The sequence below is a fragment of the Rhipicephalus microplus genome, chromosome 7 (genome assembly GCF_043290135.1).
Source record: "Rhipicephalus microplus isolate Deutch F79 chromosome 7, USDA_Rmic, whole genome shotgun sequence".
Taxonomy (NCBI): domain Eukaryota; kingdom Metazoa; phylum Arthropoda; class Arachnida; order Ixodida; family Ixodidae; genus Rhipicephalus; species Rhipicephalus microplus.
The window spans coordinates 65,175,085-65,184,489 of record NC_134706.1 but is presented as its reverse complement, the minus strand read 5'-3'; the positions used below and the strand labels follow the sequence as shown (position 1 = coordinate 65,184,489).

Sequence of the window (9,405 nt, the reverse complement as noted above, 5' to 3'; positions counted from 1 at the left end):
CTGACGTGATCTGGCCTCGTCAAGTGACCAGAGCGTGTCGCTGTGCCAATGGCCGGTTGAAAACGAGTTTGACCGAGTCGCACCAGTCTGCGACGATTCGCAGTTCTAAAGACTAAAGCGTAGTAATAAATTACACAGTTTACGCAGAGAGCTCACATCGGTCTCCGAATAACCATTGAGACTCGGTTTACCGGCCCAATGTGTTTGCACAAAATTGCCAATACCATTTCAGGGCACCGTTAACAAGAAGAAAATAAAAGTCTGCTATCTGGAACTAAATGGAAAGCCACGATTCATGATTCGAGGAGCACTGACTCGCCCAATCATCGGCATTTACTTCGTGGATATGCGTGGATTTTTGTCTTCATTTTTTTTACGGCAAGTTGTACAGCAGCAACGGCGGGTGTTGGAAGCACGGTATCGTCGGCTGTCGCATTTAGCTCCTATCTCCGAAGGATGGAAACGTTGCTGCGTGCATATCAAGGAAGTAATGGTAATAAGAGACGTTCCAAGACGTACGGACAGGTCTCATTCTGAGTACACTATAGGCATTTCCGTATCTCAGTATGACGCGCTTATTCCAAAGGATAAACAACAGATGGTCGTCCACGCACAGGCGTAACACAGGGGCAGGCCAAAAAACAGGCCGCCTATACACAAAACACAGACTCAGTGACATTTTATTTTTACAGTGGATATGTCTCTGAGGAGAAGTGAATTGAATATTTATCATCGTGCGTACTTCACACACGATGGCGGGCGTAAAGTTATAGCTGGGCACGGAGGAAGGAACCTTTTTCCTTCCTCCGTGTAGCTGGGCAAGGCCACTTGTGCTGCCGCAAGGCGGACAAAGTGACTAGACGAAATCGAAATTCGGTGATCCAATGTGCGTGAACGCTCCTAGATACACACCGACCGCATAAAATGTACATGTGCCACTGCTTGTTACGGGTCCACAAGAAATTTGGGTGATCCCTTGTGGGAGGCCCGACAACCTAAACTTGCTGGTTTCTGGCAAAATGAAGTTCACCACTCCTCCCTTAAACTTCGCCTTCAACGGTTCAGCTCAATAGCAATATCGGCGCGCATACACGCACGCACGCACGCTATGAGTCGCGGCGTGTAAGGTTTAATTTCTTCAAATTGTTCGGCAGGAACACTGTGCCTAAAACAAAACACTCTATAACTATGCTCATGTGTGTAATCATGTCTTCCCAAGTTGTTGCTTCTTATGTAAATGCAATTTTTTTTCTTTTCGAGTAGAACATGCAACATTTCATTTATCAGTGTTTTCTATTGTACCTCTTCGGAACTCGTATTTTTTGTATACCTAAATTTTGCACCTATGTTCTTATATTTCGTACTGTGTTGCAAGCCATTTAGCAACACGTAATTTGTTTTGATGATTGACTGAATGCTGTCTCATTCGTGTGTGTGTGTGTGTGTGTGTGTGTGTGTGTGTGTGTGTGTGTGTGTGTGTGTGTGTGTGTGTGTGTGTGTGTGTGTGTGTGTGTGTGTGTGTGTACCCTGCTAGTTTCTGTGTAAATTTGAAACTCTGATGTAATGCGCTGTTTGGTATTATATGGTCGTTTTATGATGTTTGAAAATCGATGTCCAATTGTTTTCGTATTTGTGCTTTGCGGTTCTCTGATGCCAATTACAGGGGGTAGGAGCCTCGTCAAGCTGCTAACATAGCAGCTTTTTGCTCCCATCCTTGCGTTTTTTTTTGCGCAATTTTGTAAAGAAAATGCTCAATAAAACTGAATCTGAATCTAAAATTGGGCACACCCCACTACTCAGCCCTGGTGCGTGCAACATGAAGGGAGCACGCGGTCAGCAAACACAAGTTAAAATATCTGGAAAGCCGTAACTACTAATTGATAAATACGTTAACGAAGCATAGGAATTAACCCAGCACTAAACGCCAGGAGCCTACATTTCAGCTGGTTGTTCATCTGCACAGAGTGCTTGGGTGGAGAAATCCTCTTAAGTTGATCTCACCTGCACTCTGATTCATGCATGTTACATTCTGCTGCGATAAATATATATCACATTTGCCGGAATTCTACTCAGCTGGCCTCGCTTTGGCTAACGTTCTTTGAAGCTTTGTCCAGCCAGACCATCCCTAATCCTACTCAACACTACGCACCTGTGCTCACTTGAATTGGGAATCACCAGAACTTCAATGACAATCTCACGCTGACAAGGATTCACCGAATATATGTCCAGCCTCGCTCACAGTAATTGAGGCTCACTTAAACTCTACTCAGCCATCCTCAGATACAGATGAATTCAACAAACGTCCTTTGAGTTCTGACTAGACCTCTGTCATACACTCACCAGAAATCCACTCCCACTCGCTCCCTCGGACTCGCACTCATCGACATTCTATTCAGCGGGCCTCAATAGATGCACATTAACAAAAACTCCCAGGGTACCTTAAGGAATAGCCCAAGATCGCTCGAAGGGGAGGAGGAGGAATAAACTTTATTACAAGAAACCAGCAGGCTTAGGTGGCCGGGCCTAGGCCTCCCATGAGGGGACGTCAAGGGCTTGTCGAGTCGATGAGCCTCATGGGGTTTTGCACGGACTCCGAGATCATGCCTTCTTTCGCTTGGAAGCGACAGCGTCACCTGCCGTTACTTTGAGATCGTGCGACTTGATACGGTGACTACACACACGCGCACAATCACTTCAGGATCACGTGACATTTGACTGAATTTCATTACTTCACTTTTGTCTGAAGCCTTCATGTTGACACCGACGCCGCTCTAGCGAAGTACCATCCTGTGTCGGCAAGTCTCGAAAACGCCATTGGCGCTGGCGGCGAATTTTAGCCTTTGATGCGGCATATAAGGCTCTCGCCTTAAAAGTTATATTCACAGGGTCTCAGTGTCACAGTCATGACAATCGATGAATGGAGGGCAACTGCATGCAACGAACGGCGAAATTCGTCCTCGCTAGATAAAATGGCTCACAAAGTCGCGTTTACAACCAGCTGTAGGAGGCGCCCGCCGCATCTTCACCGATGGACACCATTCTCCTCTTTTTCTCCTTCCCTATCTTCAACGTCATCATTAGCATGACTGCTCTCACTGCAGGGCAAAGACCTTTCCTATATGTTCCACCAATGAACTCTGTCGACCCTGTGCTTTCTGCGGCAACGTCATACCGGCGAACTCCTTAGTGGCAGCTGTTCATCTATCTCACCGTCTCCCCTTCATGTGTTTGTCGTCTTTTGAAATCCAGCCGTCGTCTTCGCACGCAAATGGTCGCTGCTTCGAATCCCGGTGCCACTCATTTCGCCACACAAGTACGGAATCGCATTAGGGGCCTGTGGTGAGTGCTAACTTGTCACCACAGCCGGAAATGCACTCCCTTGGCCGACTTGGTGAAGTATTTTGGGCCACAACATGCTACATGACTATACTATTCATGCCTCATATTTATTTCCTACTCCCTAATAATGTAGCCAGGGGATGGCATACCGGGTCCGTACCCCCCCCCCCCCCCCCGAATTTTTTTTTCGCTATGGCATACAGAGCGCAAAATGACTATTCGTCTGCTATGACCAAAGAGGTGCCCCCCCCCCCCCTAATCTCTTCCGGAAAAAAATTGGTTGCAAACGCTGCGAGTTGCTCTCATTTAGTGTTGCTAAAATAGCTGATTTTTCTTTCTTCCTCCTTTTATTTGCCATGTCAAATTTAATATTGCTAGAGTTATGAATTTATCAGTGCGTCTACAGGCTAAAACCACCACCCTTTGACTCCTTTTTTTGGGAGTCCTAAATGAGCACGTATACTACTCTCTTTGAAAAGTCGTGTGCACTCTCTTTGGGGAGCATTATGCTCTCTCCGGAGAGCAGAGACACCGAAAAGAGAGTGAACTTGTCTGTTTAAAAAGAAGTCACATACGCGGCAAGGCAGAACTCAACCAAAAAGACTATTGAAGACACTCTTTTTTTTGCTTCCTTTTTTTTAGAGCGCACTGCGAAGTGTCAAGCTGGAAATGGCGCTCCACGCACGCGCGACAACCTAGGCCAGGGAATGATGTAGGTGCTTTTTTACCTCATTATTTCACTGATGAGGGTATGGGAGGTTTAACGTCCCAAAACCAGCATATGATTATGAGAGACACCGTATAGTGGAGGGCTCCGGTAATTTCGACCACCCGGGGTTCTTTAACGTGCACCCAAATCTGAGCACACGGGCCTACAACATTACCGCCTCCATCGGAAATGCAGCCGCTGCAGCCGGGATTCGATCCCGCGGCCTGCGGTCATTATTTCACTTCCTCGTATTGAGCCCCGTTACTGTCGTCTAAAGTGACACATTTTTGGATTATATCATCGTTGCTTTTGTTTAAGCCAGCCCGCAGGCACAATGTAAATTAAGCTGCCCCACGTTTTCGAAACGTACTTGTGGTAGATCTCCAGCGCGGCGTAAATTGAGCTCGTCCGCATAGCATGGCACCGGTCGTGCAAGATTTCTCTTTGCAACATTCATTTGTCGTGTTATTGTCACTAGCCGGCCGGCGTCTGCCCGACATCCTGCACCTGCACGCCAGAAATTGCGGGACGCAGGAACATGCCGGAGATTGAAAAAAAAAAAAAGAAAGCCTAAAATGGTCACTTTGCAATAAGTGCAGCACGCCGACGCTTATCAGCCACAAAGTTGAGACAGCTGCTACAAGTTTGAAAGAGTGATGAACGACTCGTTGCTGGCATGTGCTACGCGACAATCTTCGGTGCTCGACAGCGTGAACACCGGGAAACAAGAAAATAAGAAAAAAAATGGCAGTCGACGTGCTCATGGTCTACACGGTGGCAAAATAAATAAATATATGTAGTCTCGCATTACCGTATTCATATAAGTCGCGCCTACCTTGGCACCTCGCTGTCGTAACGCGAGTTCCTTGTATTGAGATGAACTGTGCATCGGTCAATAGCCAGTTGGAGGAAGCGCGCTTGAGATTACGTGCTGCCGTATTGCGTCGATTAACGGGCGAAATGCAACGATGGTAAACAGTTGTGCCCTCTTTCTCCCTCCTTCTTTCCTTCTTTCTCGCACTTTTTCTCTCTCAAAACGTACTGTTAGAGGTACACGGTTTTCTAGTATCCGCAGTACGGAGCCAATCGAGCCCCGTACTGCTTTTTTTTTTCTTATATTTGTCGAGTACTCATACACGTCACGTGGTCAGACAGACATCACCCGAGAGAGCAAGCTGTCGGCCGGTTCGTTGCAAGCGAAGGCATCCCTCGGACGTCGCGCGGGCAGATACGCACTGGCTTAGGCGCCATTGCCGGATTCGGGCAACGCAAGCGCCACATCTGCGCCACAACATACTGCAGCCCTCAGATAGCACCAGGTATGTTCTACAAAACTATGCCGGGGTTCAGTTCGGCGGCACTTGCTGCGCAAAGAGTGATGCGGTGTTGCGATAATGGTGGCTGTAGTTTTCCGTCCCAAAACTATACAGTACGATTACGAGGCGGGCCGTACTGGAGGGTTCCGGAAATTTCGACCCCCCAAGGTTCCTTGACGTGCTCCGAAAATTCATGAACGCGGTTCTCTAGCATATTCGTCTTCGTCGAAGACGCTGCCTCCACGGGCGGGATTCGATCCCCCGACCTGCGGATAAGCCACTCCGGGAGCACCATAGCGTCTATAGACCATCGTGGCGCGCTGGGAGGTACTGATAGCAGCGAATTTTATTTCTCAAATTCGCAATAAATTACGTTTCCGACACAGAGCTACTCGATAAAATTTCGTGGCAATAACACAGCCGCTCGCAGCTCGGCTGCCCTATTCTCGGGCAAAACATGTGAGGTGTTGCCGGTTTGGGGGTCGGCTTTGTGATACACTAAAACCAGGCTCATTGAAGGTACCCCATGCAGTGCGACAATCATACGTGCGTTGGTCACATGCGCCTCTATATGTGCCACTTCAAATAAGTGAATCATGTCCTGGTGCAGCTCTCCTTCATTGCAATGCGCCTATACCTTCTATAACAAAGCTAAAACACGAGAAAGGGGAAAAAATGGCGGCGCTATTTTTGTTTCTGTTACGTTACAACTCGGTCTACAAGAATTGGCATGTACATACGAATATGGGAAAACGTCGCCATATATGTATACTGGCGCACCCAGATGAAGAGCTTGCTACTTGATAGATTTTTCTATGTTTTTGGGGTATTTTGTAGCTGTAGCATGACATACATTACAATGCCAGACACTCGCGAAGAAGCACGTTAGAAGATTTCGGATTGAACCAAGGCTAACAGCCTGACCAAAGATTTCCAGTGCCTACTTCCCTGGTTCCAAAAAATATTGGAGCTCTATCACGTCAGGCGTGAATCCGGCGGACACGATGACTTTCGGGGATTTTACATGAAATTGACCACGATGTTTGCATGGCCTCGCGTGATGCAGGAGACAAAGACATATATGTACTAATCTGTCACAAATACCAAACTAACAAAGTAAAACTTAAACAAGTGACGCAGAAATAACTATTTCAGCATATTCGAACACGTCATTTCAAGTGGTTCATCCGGTCTTGATAGAAATGCGGCAAAAAAATTAATTAGTTCGGAGGACCCAAGCTTTCCTGTTGTGCAGTGACGTGTGATCCAGGATGACCACCACAAGGCCGGGCAAGAAGAGATGCTAAGAGCATTTTTTCTTTGTCTCAGACAATAGACTTGCCTTTCGTAGTTATGATAACCACCATAGGATTATGAGCGACGCTGTAGCGGAGGTCTCCGGAAATTTCGACCACCTGTGTTTCTTCAACGTGCACCCAAATCTAAGCACACGGGCCTACAGCATTTTCGCCACCATTGAGAATGAGGCTGCCGTGGTCGGGATTCGATTTGGCCACTTGCGGGTCAGCAGCCGAGTGCCCTAGCCACTATATACCACCGTGGCGCTTTGCCTTGCGGAGCGGACGGCAGCAGAAATGGACTGCAAAGCGTAACATCGAGATCTGGTTCACCGCACCCTGCCATCCTGCCGCAAGATGGTCCTGGCCGAGTGGGCGATCATGAAACATTGAGTGCACCGACGTGCGAGCAGAGGGGCTTATACCCAATCTCTGTTCCGCATGCCTGCCAGGGGTTTCCGGCTTATTAGAACCAGAATCAGAAATGTTTTTATTTTCCAACGAAATTGATGGGGGTCCGCCTGGCGAAAAGCTGCATCATACAGCTTGAATGTGCCTGAAGGCCCTCGCATGGCAGGAGTAACATCGAAATCGGCATACATACATGTTTTCAGTATATATGAGACATCTACAATTTTATTGAAATTGAGAAAAAAAAGAACGTACGAAATAACACTTAAAAACACGATATTTATAAAAATACAAATCTAATGCATTTAGAAAGGGGAAATGTCCTAATGCATTCCTATATATATAAACAGTGGTAGTTACAACACAAAGAAAATAACTAGTATTCAACGTTGCTGTGATACACAATGGTACGTTACAATGTTTATCGAAAAACTGATAGAGAAAAACGTTAAGAAGGGGGAAAATGCGAAAGTATAAGAACTGTTTTTTTTATCCCTTCATTCATACTTCCAAAAGTATTCTCGAATTTCTTTGCACGTCAAGATATTTGGAACGAATCCTTCCCTTTCCAATTTATTTAGTATCGAACGTAGGCTACGCCTCAGAGAGTGCATAACGTAATTTGTGCGCCTGTATGCATACGGACCACATGTCATGGCTACGAGTGCGTGAGTCACTATTTTTGTATTCAAGTCGTGACGTATATTTGAAGAAACATTTGATATTGTCCGAGCCCAAACAAAATGAATATAGAAGTCGGTATTCGTAGAGACTTGTCACACGTAATATCTTATGTTTTTTTGGAAAAGTAATAGGCAACTGTGTAGTCGATAACTGTTGGTGTAACTGCCGATGAAAAAGCGGTGCCCACGCGATTAGGCATGCTATCAACAGCCACAGCAAACGCATTTAATCTTCAAGTTTTTTTGTTTTTTTTTAAGCTGGGAATTTACGTCCCGTCCGCCACAATGGATCATTGGTTAGGGAGCTCGACTGCTGCTCAGAAGGTCGCGGGTTCGACCCCGAAAACGTGGTTGAATTTCGAGGCAAAATGGTAGAGACCCACGTATACTGGGCGACTTCGGTGCACGTTAAAGAACAGCAGACGTTCGACATTTCCGAAGCCCTCCCCTACGACTTCTTTCATAATCACATCTTGGCTCAGGACGTAAAAACCCCGGATATCATAGTTTGCGTCCGAAAACCACAATGCGATTCTGAGAGGCACCGCTACAGCAATTTCGACAACTTGGCGTTATTCCGCTAGAAGTCTGCATGCTTAGCGGAATGCATAAACTGAGGCCCTGCGGATCTATTCGGGTATTTTCACGCTTGTGAAATTTCTTTAGCCACTCTTAGCAGTTCCGATATGAACGGCCGCTTATGCAGCCTCATTAGGCATCTCCTAATAACGCCAGCGCCGCACGATGCAGCACTGCATGTCGTCGACCATTCTATCAGTCTTCCTGACCGTCATTGACGTCACAAACTGGTACAATGGACGCCAGCATGGCGCATCTGCTAATAACGCCACCACCGCACAATGCAGCACTGCATGTCGTTGGCCATTCTATCAGTCTTCCTGACCACCATTGACGTCACAAACTGGTACGCCAGCGTGGCGATTTAACGAGGGTGAACATTAACAAAAACCTTTCAATATACCCCGACTATCCCCAACCCTTTACTATACTGAGGTCTGGCGCTTTAGCTATTACTTCTTATGCGTACGCATCGTAAATCTGAGTTGAACGTAGTCAAGGATATATAAGGATGTACCTCGTTTTAGCAAGTGCTTTACGACGCTCGGCACGTTTTGTGCAACCCTGGCGCTTTCCTGAAAAAGTTGTATCGCGCAACCTAGCATGCGTATATGCGCACGCACCATTGGCGCATTCAAATTTTATGTATAGTGCCGTGGCAAGCATAAATTAAATGGTTTCTAAAGTTTTAATTGTAAGCTTTTACGAGTTCTAGGATTCGGCGGCGGAGGCGTTGGTTTGTTAAGTGAGAAAAATGCGCAGATTCCGCGTACAGTGGTATAATCGATCATATGCGAAGCACAAATGAGGACGGCTGATATGTCACTGTGAAGATAAGCAACACGTTACGAGGCAAACGCTAATTATGCCGTCCATCACTTCCATATCGTGATTATCAAGTTTGCGCCTGGCATTTGTGTTCGTCGTCTATTCACGTGAGCTGATACCAAATTTGGTATATATGTGCGGAGCTAGCAAAACGGCCGCAAGCGTGCTATGAGCGTAGCATGTAGTCATGTTTTACATGGCCTGTATGTGATGATTATCATGTTTGGACGTGTCATATACAT

The 9,405-nt window shown here is 46.5% G+C and overlaps 1 protein-coding gene across 1 annotated transcript in view; it reads left to right on the top strand.

Annotated features, from left to right (window-relative positions):
- Positions 1 to 5,237: 5,237 nt before the first annotated feature.
- Positions 5,238 to 9,405, top strand: part of LOC119179201 (fatty acid synthase) — a 124,919-nt gene continuing 120,751 nt past the window's right edge. Inside the window, exon 1 of the mRNA XM_075869229.1 lies at positions 5,238 to 5,367. The gene's annotated coding sequence lies outside the window, so the exon portion shown is untranslated. The remainder of the gene's footprint in view (positions 5,368 to 9,405) is intronic.